This window comes from Kryptolebias marmoratus, linkage group LG19 (assembly GCF_001649575.2).
Source record: "Kryptolebias marmoratus isolate JLee-2015 linkage group LG19, ASM164957v2, whole genome shotgun sequence".
NCBI classification, from domain to species: domain Eukaryota; kingdom Metazoa; phylum Chordata; class Actinopteri; order Cyprinodontiformes; family Rivulidae; genus Kryptolebias; species Kryptolebias marmoratus.
The window spans coordinates 12,214,988-12,229,590 of record NC_051448.1 but is presented as its reverse complement, the minus strand read 5'-3'; positions in this window follow the sequence as shown (position 1 = coordinate 12,229,590).

Sequence of the window (14,603 nt, the reverse complement as noted above, 5' to 3'; positions counted from 1 at the left end):
CCACAGATGCAGGCACTTATGACTTAAGAGACGCAAATATGTGTAAGAGTAAACAGACGGTTCATCACCATGTCTGAGTGTCAATAAAATGAACAGAAAGAAATACTTGTTTATACCCACAGGGAGGTTTGTGGCTGTATGGATGATAGGCTTAAGGTTAAAAAAAAACAACATTACTGGACAGAAATGGATGACAGGAAAGTAGAAAAAAATGAAAGGGTTAGAGACATGTTATGGGTTCTATGGGAAGGCTGTGGCAATTAATATCTTACCTGCTGTAGATAGCTCTTTGAGCAACCTCAGTTTGGAGAAACGGTTTAATTCTGACAAGAATGAAGTCGACTGCTGCTGTCTTAAAACAACTTTGTTCTTCAAAATTTATTTCATGCAAACAGGTGCAGTGGTTAGAGTCGCCGCCTCCCAGCAAAAAGGTTGCAGGTTCGCTTCCTTTTTGGGTGGAGGTTTCCTCCCACAGACCAAAAACATGCATGTTAGGTTAACTGGTAACTCTATAATTGACCCTAGGTGTGAGTGAGAGCGTGAATGGTTTTTCTGTTTTTGTCTCTGTGTGTCCCCCCGTGATGGACTTGAGACCCGTCCAGGGTGTCCCCCCCCGCCTCTCGCACAGTGACTCCTGGAGATAGGCACCAGCTCCCTGTGACCCGGAAAGGAGAAGCGGGTAAAGAAGATGGATGAATGGATAGATCATGCAAACAACATTTTATAAACCTTTGCACTGCAATCCGTTTCACATTACGAGGTTATCCCAGCAGAAATGTTCTGATACTCCTGCTGAAGAGGCCCAGGCTGGACCAGAGGTGATACAGCTGCTGCTGCTGCTATTTGCTCCACAAACATCTGTATAAATAACTGAGTTATGCACAGTTGACGATGTTGTTAAAGCTGATAAAAAAAAGTGTTTGTATAAACTATCAAAAGTATTTTTTAGATTGAAATTGTTTTAAAATGGCAGCAATCTACTTTGGTCTTTGTCCCACTCAAACTAGTTGCTGGCATGTTTTTCTTTTTTGTTTTGTTTCAAAGTTTAAAAAATTAAAAAAACACTATTTATTGAAAGCACAAAAAAAAAATCCACAAACAATATAAATCCTAATCACAAAAACAGAGCAGAATATATCAGATATATGTCCTAAAACGAACATTTCTGAGCTACTGGGGCTGTTTCTGTAATTTCACTCAAGACACGAAAGACTGCCGCATTTGTAATTGCCTGTGTGTCTTTGTTCATTTGTTTCTCTGTTAGCAAAATATCTCACAAACCAGAGGACATATTTTAACAGAAGCCTCCTAAGCTAACTACTGGATACACATCTACAACCGATTAATTTTTAAAGTAAATTCCAGTTTAAGATGGCTGCCATAAGCTGGTTGACTTTAGCACACACAAATGGCTATAAGTCAGTCAGTTTTACAGATATTGAGCTAAATTGGTGTGGTAGTAGCCGAGACTGGTCCCCAACAAATATTCTGAGCACTAAAAGATTATGCGGGATATTTGTTTGAAACATTGGCATTGATGGAGGCCGAGATGCATTTCTTTAATTACTGCCGGTTTCACGTCAAGTAAGATGGGAGGAGTTTATTAGCTTGTAGTAATTTGTTCCACCCCCTTATAAAAGCCTCATTATAAATCCCATCAAGTTGATTTTTTTGCCATGAATTGTCCCTGAGTGTTACCAGAGGCTTGCATCGTTTCACTGAAAACAAACTGAGTCATCCATGTCAACAGATGTACTTGCAGAGATGTGCTCAGAGGACTCCCTTTAACTCGTAAAGTGGGTGTGTCCGTTAGGACCACAGAGTTCTGTTTAGATTGAGTGTATGTCACAGACCCATTTCAAAAGGACACAGAAAGTAATGTTCAAGCTTTGAGAGGCTTTGTGGCTGTTCGTAAAACTGAGATCAGTGTTGGTTCGATGACCTCCAGTTAAATGTTTACTGGTTTGTTTTTCTGTCCTGAAACTAAATGGATGAAGATATCAGGTGGGTTTCAGCTGCAATCGTGAAAGAGCCCCGAAGTACGCACTCAGAAACAAAGTCTGAATATTAAAAGCGATTAGAAAAAGCTCAAATCACAGAAATATTTTCAATTAACGTGAGGTTTATTTCTACCGCAGTGCTCATCATGTATCTGTTTGCCTGCATGAGTGTATCTGTAAGAGATGGAGATGAATGGTGTGTGAGATCGCAGCACACAGGGAATCCAGTGCTCTGGTGGTGCTGCTCCAGGGTCTCCCAGTATAAACAGAGACGTGGGAACGACCGGGCCTGTTTATACGAGCTCCATTCTTACTGGGACCAGTCCACCAGGCACCAGGGGCGAAGCCAACACACTGAGCATCCACATTTATAGACAACGTTAAACAGATATATTTGTAAATTCCTCGCGTCCCTGAGTGATGTCGTTATGGAGGATGTTTGACTAGTTCTGCTGGATGCAAAGGAAAATTACTCTATAAAAAAGTCATAGAAGTCAACAGCAGAATAAACGCTGTCGGCAATAAAAAGCTCATGATCTTACCTGAGTTTCCAAAGATAAAGTGTTGGAGTTGGGTTTACACAAGGGATGAGCCAATTCTTTAAACAAAACACGGGACTGCAGAGCTGGTCTCGCTCTCCGTTCACCTTAATGTTGGGGTGTTCAGCCGGCGAGAAGAACAATCAAGGACTGAAATACATCAGCAGTCATGAGACACAGAGGAATTTGTCCACTGGCTTCAGAGGTGAGACTGAGCTCACGCAGACAGATAATTGCTCCAACACTCATCACGCCAGATTTACGGCAGGACATTAAACACATGTGCAGAAATGTTACGGAGTTTCAGACGAAGCCATGTTTAGACTGCTTCTGGAAATGATGATTCTGCCACCAGCTTTACCTGATTCAGCTACAGCCTGCAGAGAAACAGCACCTGCCTTTATGAGGAAAAGAGCAGCTCGGTGGACATGAAATCCAAATTCGTTTTGTAAAATGTAGGTAAAGACATAATGCAATGATTAATAGATCTCATGAAACCACATTTTATTAATAATGGAACATGGTAAACATATCAAATGTTTAAACTAAAAAATTGTATCATTTTTTAAGGGGGAAAAAGGTTAAATTTAATGGCAGCAACACATCTCAAATAAATTAGGACAGGACCATATTTCCCTCTGTGAAGCATCCCCTCTTCTTTTAACAACATTCTGAAAAACGAACAGAGGAGAGCAGCTGCTGGAGGTTTTGCAGGAAATGTTGTCCCATTCTTGTCTGTGGAGGATTCTAGCTGTTTTGTCCTGGGTCTTTGTTGGATTTTTTGTTTCATGGTGCATCAAATGTTCTCAGTTGGTGAGAGGTCTGGACTGCAGGCAGATGCAGTTTGTGGTTTAATATCGTCTTGCTGAAAAATGCAAGGCCTTTCCTATAAGAGATGGTGGCTTATTGCAAGCAGATGTTGTTCTAAAATCTGTATGTACTTTTCTGCATTGATGGTGCCTAACAGACAGGCTGCAATAGGCACTAATGCACCCCCATGCCATCAGAGAGGCAGGCTTTTGAGCTGTGTGCTAACAGGTTGAATGGTCCCTCAATTCTTTAGTACAGAGGATGTGGTGACTGTGGCTGACAAAAAAAAAAAAAAAGAATTGTTTTATTTGTCTGACCACAAAACAGTTTTTCACTTTGCTTCAGTCCATTTTCAGTGAGCTTTGGCTCAAAGCAGACAACAGTGTTTCCGGATGGTGTTCACATCTGGCTCCTTCTTTGCATGATAGAGCTTTAAGCAGCATTAGTACACGGCACAGTAAACTGTGTTTACAGACAATAATTTGTGGAAGTGCTCCTGAGCCCATGCAGGGATGTCCAGAACAGAAACCAGCTGTAACATGTCGCAGTAAAGACTTTTAGGTTTCCAAAAACGTAAAGAACAACATTGCAGTATCTGTTTTGTAGCACGTCAGTGACAACAATGGCAAAACAATTCATTTCTGCTCAAGGGCAGCTGCCTGTACATTTTGTCAGCACTTCAGACAGGCACTGTTTGTGCAAGGAAGGAGTTGCTGTAAGCCTCGTAGAGTGGCTTCTTCCTCCCGCTCTAGAAAACAGATCACTCTAAAAACAAACTGCTGTAAGAACGTGAACGACACATAACAATCAAAGCTTAAACACCACAAACGTGCTGCTCGCTGCAGGAGCAGGGAGGAGGGGGTCACCAGACCTGGTTTCAGTTTCAGTTCTGGTTGACTTTTGAGGCAGTTTGTGTGTTTTGACAACCAAGAATAAAATCCATCAAAGTCTGAATACATGCAAATTTTGTAGAATGTACAATCCAAATTCTGAAAAAGTCCTAATGTTGTGTAAAATGGAAATCTTATGAATCCATATTTTTTCACAATGAAACATTGCAAACATATGAAATGTCTAAACTAAGAAATTCTACAATTTTTTAGCAAAGTATGATGTAATTTGACAAGGGCAACAAAAGGTTGTAAAAATAAGTAGCAAAAAAAGACTAAGCTGGAAGAGCATTTTGAAACTAATTTAGTTAACTGGTAACAGGTCATTGAGAGGACTGAGTAGAAAAAAACCTTTCAAAGAGACCGAATCTCTCAGAAGTAAAAGTTAATATTGGATGATGATATTCAGACAAAAACAAGTCTGTTTTTGTTCTGGATATCACTACATGGACTCAGGAATACTTCAACACATCATTGTCTGTAAACACAGCTCCCTAATGCAGGTTAAAGCTCTATCCTGCAAAGAAGAAGCCAGATGTGAACACCATCCAGAAATGCTGCCACGATGAACTGAGGCAAAGTGTAAAACTGTTTTTAAAAAATCAAAATTCTTATTGAAAACCAAAAACACCTCATTACTTGTACGAAAGAGTTGAGGGACCATCCAGCCTCTTATCAGCACACAGTTCAAAAATCTGCCTCTCTGATGGTATGGGGGTGCATTAGTGCCTCTGGCATGGGCAGCTCACACATCTGTTAGACACCATCAAGACAACTCCCATTCAGACGGTATTTTTTTCTTTTTAGGGAATATATATATATATATATATATATATATATATATATATATATATATATATATAAGCAAGATGATGTTAAACTACACACATCATCCATCACAGCAGCATAGCTTCAAAGGAGAAGAGTCCAGGAGCTGAACTGAGTTGCTTGCAGTCCAGACCTCTGATCAACTGAAAACATTTGACGCTTCATAAAACACAAAATCCAGCAAAGACCCAGGACGGCAGAACAGTTAGACTTTTACACAGACAAAAATGGGGCAACATTCTCCTCCAAAACCTCCAGCAGCTGCTCTCCTCAGCTCCTAGATGGTTACAGACTGATGGTAGAAGAAGAGAGGAAAGAGACGGAAACATGGCCACAAAATTCAAATACATTCAAATCCATCAAAAACAGGTTTCTCAAAAAACTTTCCCAGTTTAAACATGTTCTATTGTCAATAAAATAGGTTTCTGAGATTTGCAAATCATTGCATTTTGTTTATTTTACATTTTACAAAAAAACTCTTTTTCAGATATGTGGTTGAATGTTAAAGGAAATTTGCGTGCAAAGTGTTTTTTGTGCAGACAGATATATATAATTTTTTGCAAACGTGCATGAGGGTCTTCCTGTGCTTTGTTCTGCTAACGGTCTAAATTTGGGAGGAATAGGGGGTGGGAGGCGTTGACACAGAAGGATGTTTTGGGGTGGCATTCGGGGAGCGAGCTGGGGTAAGGGTGTAGACTGATGTCTGGGGAAGGAGGTCTGCGCGACAGGGCAGAGTTATGTTTTAGAAACTAAGACTTTGGGGGGAGTATTGTTTGTACAGTGAGCCGCTTTGTTGCATGTTTTCAGCCATCTACACACTTCTTAACTGATCTAGCGTTTTGTACAAACTTGAATCGGCGCATGATGAAACGATGCAACAAAAATCCTCCGCTTGTAAGCGAATGACACACAGGGTGTGTACACGCACACACACACAGACAAAGACAAACACACACACACACGTAGATATCTAAATTAATGGTCTCCTTGGGGAGTCATCCAAAGGACACAAGCGTTTGGGAGAAAAGATTCTTGGAAAAAGGCTTCATCATCCGAACATTTGCTCATTAGTAACCCCATCTTAGCCACTCGGCAAGAGACTGAGCGGCACTACGAAGTACACAGTCAAACTCATATACTGATCATGGTTTACAGTCATTTACTTTACATTTTCTCAAAGTTATGATAAGAGAGGTGAGGGATGAATCAGCTTAGGGTGGGCAGCTGATGCAGATAACGAGGTGCAGAACAAATACAGTTCAAAGAGTGTCCCAAAACATAATGAAAGATGAAAATACACGTTATTCTTAGTCATTTAGACTCCCTTTGTCCTCTTCAGCCTCAATCTTTGCAGGAAGTCTTTAAAGAGTAAGCCAATAAAGCTGTGTCAGATATATTGTATTCCCTGTCCTCCATAAAGATGTAAAATATTGGCCTCCCATTCACATCAGACATGAGGATCAGCATTTTACAGGCCCACAGTGTCCTCCTTTGGAGTTCAGAGGGTTTACTCAAACAATAAGTGTCTTCTTGTTGGGTTTCATCTTAATTATTTCCGATTTTCATTCAGCGTGACTCAAAACACTGGAACTTTCTGAGCGGCGGAAAGGTTTTAAACCTGAAAGTCGCCCGCTCATTTATCAAGAACTAACAATCTAATGAGCAGAACAACAATTTTCATTTTCCTAAAGTGTCTTTGTTTGATCTCATTTGACTTTGTGTACTTTACACTGTGTGAAAATACTGTGGAAGTATTCTCCTTAAAATTATGATTTCAAAGCAATATTCTGTTCATTTTTTTCTCAAAAAGTCAGTTTTTCATTGTTAATTTTTTTATTACGTTATTTTATTGCTGAATTGCATTGAACACTTTGGTAAAATTGGCAGAGCTGCTTGTTACAAAGCAGGCCCATTGGTTTCAAACTGTTTTCTACTTGAAAGTCATCACTTGTGACTAATTTTGTTTCAATAATAAAACTGATAATAGAACAAACACAGCAGTTTGATGGACTTTAAATCATGGTGGGATTGTCTTCATCCTTGCAGAGGAATGTGATCAGATGGGATTTTATTCGTTCGTTATTCAAGATCAGACTGCACAGATAAGTGAGAAACACCGCATTAATTAAAAAAACAACAGAATTTTTAACTTGTAGCCATAAATCCCCTGCTGTTGGTGTGTAGTGACGCCCTTCATGTTGAGAATAATTTGAAACATTTTTCTTCTAACTATCAGCTCTGGAGGCTCCAGAGCCTTCCTGGGCACAGAGCCAGTCTTTTTTTTTTTTATCAGTTTTCCCGTTTTTATTTTTTTTCTGAGTGACTTATGCTCCAACAAATAAAACTCCACTTTCCACCGTGGACGTATTGGTGATAAATTGTAACATTTTGATGCAAAAGTTGAAGGAAGGGCAGAGCCTGGTGCAAAAACTGCTGTGTCCACGCGTTGCAGGAGCTAACTCAGCATTGCGCCGCTTTAGTAAATAACTGGACAAAGCCACAAGGAGGATTTGTAAAATCAAAGTAAACCTGTGCATATGCATGAAGTTCGGTCTAAACTTATCTGCAGAAAGTTAATGACATTAATCTGTTACATAAATATGTGTTATAAAGCTAAACACACGGCACATTTATCAAGGTGTTTTAATGCTGGAATAAAACATACTTTCAGTTAACATTTGATGGTCAATAGTACGATCCGTGTGAATACGTTTGTGACTTCAGCCCCCCCCATCCATCCACACACACACACCCACACACACGGGAAGTGCTTGTGAAGACATATACAGCGTTTCTTTGTACTCGGTTTGTCTTATTTTTCCTCTCATGCTCGGTTTTTTAAACATATTTGGACAAGTATTTTATGTCTTACGCAAACAGAGAAACTAGTTTGGAAGGAAGATAAGAAAGCCCCGATGCTTTTCTGGTGATAAGGCAGCTCATGCTGCTCCAAAATAAATACGCTGCAAATTACTCACTGAGAAAGAAAATCATTGTCGCCGACGTAGTTTTACAGGCCACTCATCGCAAACTATGGAATCAAACACAAAAAAGGTCATGCTGGACTACATTAAAAGATGCCGTTTGAAAGAGTTTCCTCCTGTAGTTTTACAGATATATTGATAGAAAACTCTGAACTGTGGGTATGCACTCAATATAAACAAAACTGAATCTGCCAAAAACCAAGTGGAAGCTTGAGTGACTGACCTACGTTAGGCTGGCCCTAGTCTGTGTAGGTAAACAAAATGGCTAAATCTGACAAGCATGTATTTAGTCAACAGCTAACAGATAGATAGATAGATAGATAGATAGATAGATAGATAGATAGATAGATAGATAGATAGATAGATAGATAGATAGATAGATAGATAGATAGATAGATAGAGAAAAAAAAGTGCAATAAAACATGATGGAAGGAGAGAAGAAGGAGGATGGGGGGAGGAAGGTTAATCCAAACAGACCTGTGCCAGGTTCATTTTACGACTGTCCCGTCAGCCATTATCTGCCTGCTTTGTTATGGTTAGGAATAAATACAGACATGGGCAATACCAAGGAGCAGAAGACTTGTGTGCGCACTGAAATTTGTGTGAATGCTTTTGGGTCTGCGTTGCATTTCGCATTGCTTCACAAGCGTTCTCTGGCTTGCCTTTCCTATGGCAGTAGCCGGGGGGGGGGAAATGGGAAGATAACCACAGCAGCTTATTCCATTTCATCAGACGCTCCTATGGCTGTTTTAAGCTCTAATGGACACAGAGCAGAGCTCGCCTATTTATCTTCTTGCTCAATTAAAAAAAAAAAAAGAAAAAAAAAAACTGGACCAGTTTACTCATGAGGGTCTCTGTGTCCGTGGGCTGCATAAATATCTGTATACTGACTAAGCTGCTGAGGAGGGAAAAGAGAGACATTTAAGTTTGTGATAAGTGAAAAAAGGAGGGAATGTTCTGTGGAAATATAAGAGAGGACTTGAACACATGATATCATCAAATCTGGCATCGGCCTCTCATCTGTACTCTCTCCAAACACCTGTGTTTAAGGCGTGGAGGGAAGATAAACGAGGGGTTTAAACTTAGACTTGCAGAGAAAATACTCTAGATGTGTGTTCACTTTTCTGCTGTCCTGTGCTTTAAGATGCAGCGTTCTGGTCACGCAAAAGCCACTGCTTTTATCAACCAGTGCTTATTTAGGCACGGGCTTTCTCTGTTGCCAAGGTGAACTCTGGACGGACAGAGACGTTTGGTTTACACACACCTGTCGCCTCGGGGAAAGCGAGCAGCGGCGTGTTAAACGAGTTCTCACCCCATCTGGCCATGTGTGTGTGAGTGTGAGAGGAGCAGAGGTGACGGTGAGTTTGGAGCAGCAGAGAAATGATCCGCGAGGTTTATTATCTTTAATTAGCATCCAGGGAGAGAGAAATAGATAAGCACCGCCATTTGCTTGATGGATCAGCTCTGTGTTTATTCCCACAGTAAGAAAAAGAAATATTGTAAGAAAATAACAGAGTGACGTATCGTCTGTCCTGCATGAGCACAGAAGCTTTCAAGTGGTAGTTCAGGTCTTTTGAAGGGCTGTTTTGTAGAAAGGTTATGAACATTTAATATCTTACCTGTTTTAAATGGCTCTTAGAACAACTTTTTTTTTTGTCTTTTTTGAGAAATAGAGTTAAATTCGGACTGACAAGCTAATGGCTAGTGCAGTCAACACAATGGATTGCTGCTGTCTTAGGATACTCATAGTGGTTAATCTGAACATTTTTTTAAAAGTAAACCTTTACACTGTTGACATTTTTTCCATTATATGGTTATTTTACGTATAATTCTATGGTTATTTGCAAGCAACAAAAGCAGCAGCTCCAGCTAGCTTTGACAAATCCAGTGCAGCCTGGAGCACTTCAGGCTGGAGATTTATAATAGTTCTGTTGGAATAACCCTAATGTGAAATTGACATCTGTGTTAAGGCTTTGCAACGTTTGAGAATAGAGCTGTTTGGCTGAACAGTCCCTTTAATATTCAGTGTAACGTCTGCAATTATGTGACAACCTTTCACAGGATTTGGTTTAAAAAGCTGGTGCTGAAGAGCACGTTTTAGTCTGTGATCCCATCAGAAATCACAAATGAGTGGTTAAAAACTCGCAGTGACCTCCGGACTTCTGGTCTCTGAACGCTCCTTTTTGTAAGCTACTGAAAGAAAGGAATTTTGATAAACATTTTAGTTTTTCCTGTTCAAATGTCGAAACGTGAAAACCGGCAACAAATGGCCCACAAAGAAAGCTTAAAGTCCAGGACATAACCTCTTATCAGCTGCAGAAACAGAAGAGAGGGGGTGTAACAAAACTGACAGCTCCCTACAGCGCTTCTTGGGAAAGAGTCAGACGCTGTAGTTAAGACACAACTATTTAAAAGTCTTTAAATTATATAACAACAAAATTACTAAGGTCTGAACTATGAGATGGACAGTTATTGCTTTTTTTATCATTGTCTAAAGGTGTCTTCCACCTATTTTCATCACCTTCTCCACATGTAATCAGCACACCTGTTTTCATTCATTAATCACCCACAACAGATACACTCTGGTTATCTCAGTTTATTGTCAAATACTTTGTTTATAAATGTCTCGTTGTCTGTTTTCTCTTGCTTTTCTTACTTGTTTTTTAGGTCAGATGATATTTAAGGTTTGTTTTCACTGTTCAGCCGACAAATCCACATTTTTTTACATGAAGTCTGGTACTTTTGAAAACTAATTTAATTCACAAATAGCTCTTAAATACTGCCAATTATAACAAAATTTTGTGTGGACATTGCTGATTCTACACAGCTTCCATCACTGAATATGTCGGAGCATTCACACTAATGTAGTGTTATACAACAATAGTTTTACACCACAGGTGTGAGCAGGCATCTGTTTGTGATTAGAGCGTAAAGGTTTGGTGCTGTTGTGTCTCTCCCATTATAAGCCTGTGCCGTGTGCACAAAAAACAAACACGTCCACGCACTAATGAGCTAACAAGAGAACTTGCCCTCTTCCTTCCTGGAGACTCGGGGTTCAGAGGATTTCAGGAGGTCTCTCGAGATTTGGTGCTCGTGTGTGTATGTGTGCGTGTGTGTGTTTTTATCACAGCTCACATCTCACCCTTTAGTCATCTCCTGTTGGCCTCCGGTAGCATTATGTTTTTGTCTCCGGGGACAGCTGATAGACAAACTCACACGAGAAGTGATCAGGCTAAAATGAGCCGGGAGAAGGTGTTAGAAAGGTTAACCCTCACAAAAACAAATACACACACTCACACACTAGTATGTCATTGCATAGCCACTTTTATTCATTTTAATAGTTTTTGAGAGTAAGTTAAATGTGCAGTTATTGTTTGTGCAAGCCTGCATCACATTCTCCTCACTGGGAGGATCAACTTAGTCATTCTAGAGGAGCCTGACCCTGGACCTGATGGGGGGGATTGTTCTCTGTGGGTCCAACTGGGAAATCATAGACTGCACGGAAGCAAAGCAAAGGGAGGACAGGCATGTGTGTAACGTCTTTGCCCAGGAAGGCTCCTACATTTGAGCAGTCAACACCGTCGCTGGCTATCAGCAGTTCTGGATGGCTTATCCGGAGATATCGGCAGGTTATGTGGGTGTATCGGAGCCGAGCCTGGAGTTTGTTCGTGCAGACGTGAGCAGGCTGACAAACAGTCTCCTCGGACAGCCGTGCAGGAACGTATAAATGCAACACACACATGATTCATAGAGGAGTTTAAACATGCACCAGTTCGATTGCGTGGTGTCTGCGGGGACTGCTCATATCTCTCTTCCTGTAGTCTGTTAGTCTCCCTCAGCTCCATCAGCCACAGTAATTACCACTGAACGCCATAGAAAGTTATAGATAATCTGCGTCCGCACATTGCTTCCCTTTTAGTAATAAGGAGAAAGATCACAACACTGCCATCATCTCTCTTCTTCACTGTTGTTCACATCAACCACAGCCTGAATAATCAGGTGAAAATAAAATCAGCTTCTCCTCAATATTATCATCCTGCTAAATAGGTGTGTGTAATGATAACTCTGGCCCAGCATCTAATTATCTTGGATTAACTGCATTTTTTGCAACAAAACACCCATTTTTTAAAAAATGATTCCACTATATTGTAAAATATTGCAGTGTACAGAAGTGGCACTGAACCCCACCTTTTTTAAAATATCTGAGGTGAGAGTCTAAATGGGAACCTGCAACGGTTTATTTTTCTGTCGTGGCTCAGACCATGAAATGTTGCACACTGAATGGTATCATGATGCCACCAAGCAGCCTGGACTGTTAAGAGTTTTAATCTTGGTCTGTTATATATGAAGTGGAGTGATCACTTATTTTAATTGCATTTCGACCAACATCACCTGGTAGTTTTGGATCATAAACCAAAACAAAACCCTGCTGTATAGTCCAACCAAACCCCAAAAGAGTTACGTGGGTGAGATAAATAACCTAAGGTGAATGTAAACAAGGAAAGGGTGGCAGCAAAGGTCAAAGGAAAGGTTTACAAGACAGCGGTGAGAGCAGCCATGTTGTCTGGTTTGGAGACAAAAAGACAGGAGACAGAACTGGAAGTGGCAGAGCTGAAGATGTTGAGGTTCTCCTTGGAAGGGACAAGGATGGACAGGATTAGGAATGAGGTCCTCAGAGGTACAGCACAGGTTGAAGGACTGGGAGATAAAGTTAGAGACAAGTTTGGACATGTGCAGAGGTGAGACAGTGGGTATATTGGTAGAAGGATGTTAGAGACGGAGCTGCCAGGAAAAAGACAAAGAGGAGATATATGGATGCAGTTAGAGAGGACATGGAGGGAGTTGGAGTGAGGACAGAGGACGCAGAAGACAGAGTTAGATGGAGGAGGATGACTTGCTGCGGAGACCTCTGAAAAAGGGAACAGCCGAAAGAAGAAGAAGAAAAGAATGTAAACAAGGAAGTGAATAGCTGTAGCAAGGTGATCTTCAACTTGAACATCAATTTTCTTTTGCACTTATTACTCTCATGACTAATACACCTTGTGTGCAACTCAGTAAGGCATGGAAACACAAAAAGAAAAACAAACTGCATTAAAAAAAATCCTGTGTAAAAACATAACACACTGAAATGTAATGTTCCCAGCTGCTACTGTCTACTGCTGACACAGAGCACTGAGACAAGGAGAAAGTTTGGGGTTTTATTCACTATATTTACAACCTATAATCTACCTAAACCTACAATCTTTAATGGTATAATTTAGTCTTGTGTGAGCCATGTTTTACTCTCTGTTGTGTACAGCACTCTGTTCTCTTATGGTTGTTTAAAGTGCTTTACAAATAAAGTTGGATTGGATTGAATCTATATACAAAATTAAGAGTTTGATGATGGTTTCAAGACGTCGGCTCCAGTCCATCACAGGAAATATGTTATGCTGCCCAAAACACAAACTTTTCTGTTTTGTGCCTATTTCCTATGTTTTTTTTTTTTTTGTTTGTTTTGTTTTTTTAGGAAGGATTACCACAATAAAACACTGGTATAAATGAAACAACAACAGAAAGTGGAGTCAACAGCGGGATTAATGAAAAGTGAGCAAAAACAAGGAGCACAGATGGCCTTGGTGATGGTTTTAGTGGGATACTGGGAGCTCTGGCCTGTTAGAACATCAAACCACCCAAACACAAAGTCACACACACTCATGCAAACGGTACGACTGAGTGGGACGGAAAACTGAGCTGTGCACATCTCCCTCTCGATGTTTATAAACTGTAACCTTAATCACAGTGACAGAGACCAGAGCCCTGAAGACCAGTGCAGTCCTAAACCTCACTATACCACCCCAACACACATCCTGCTTTTATCTTTTCATCCAATCACCAGGCTACAAGTTGGACCAGAGGTTGCAACAGAGGTTAAAAAGTGTCACATACTGTACACACACACACACACACACACACACACACACACACACACGATCTGCAGCTGCGTCACATCTTACAGATTTCTGACAGGCCACTCTGGACAAACAGCCAGCTCAACTTCAAGCTGAAACATTTTCACTAACAGCGTGTGAGCGCATATCAATACCTGCCAGACATTTTACTGGCAAACACTAAAATGAAGACATGAACATATGCTGGTGCCTCGACGGTCTGTTTTTTATTTGCTACTGACTTCTGAGGGTCAGTTTCTGCCAAGTGGGTTTTTTATTCTTAACAGTCCATAAAGGCTAACACCCATTGGAGGCAGCAACTGTAATTTACCAAAGTTACAATAGAAATATCAATTTATGTCTGATTTAGTGGTCAGTTATTGAATAAATCTCTTTATTACTATTATTTTGTTGCATTTAAAGGCACAGTAATTCAATTGTCAGACTATTTACTAGCCCCATTATTACTTTATCAAGCTACTTATTCATGCATTTATTCTTGATTATTTATTTTTGGTTCGGCCCTCCATATACACAGGGCAGAATGAATCTGAAAATCTAAAGCTTTTTAAAAGAATAAACAAAATGAATGGTTTTGCTAATCTTGAGCCATACGAAAGTC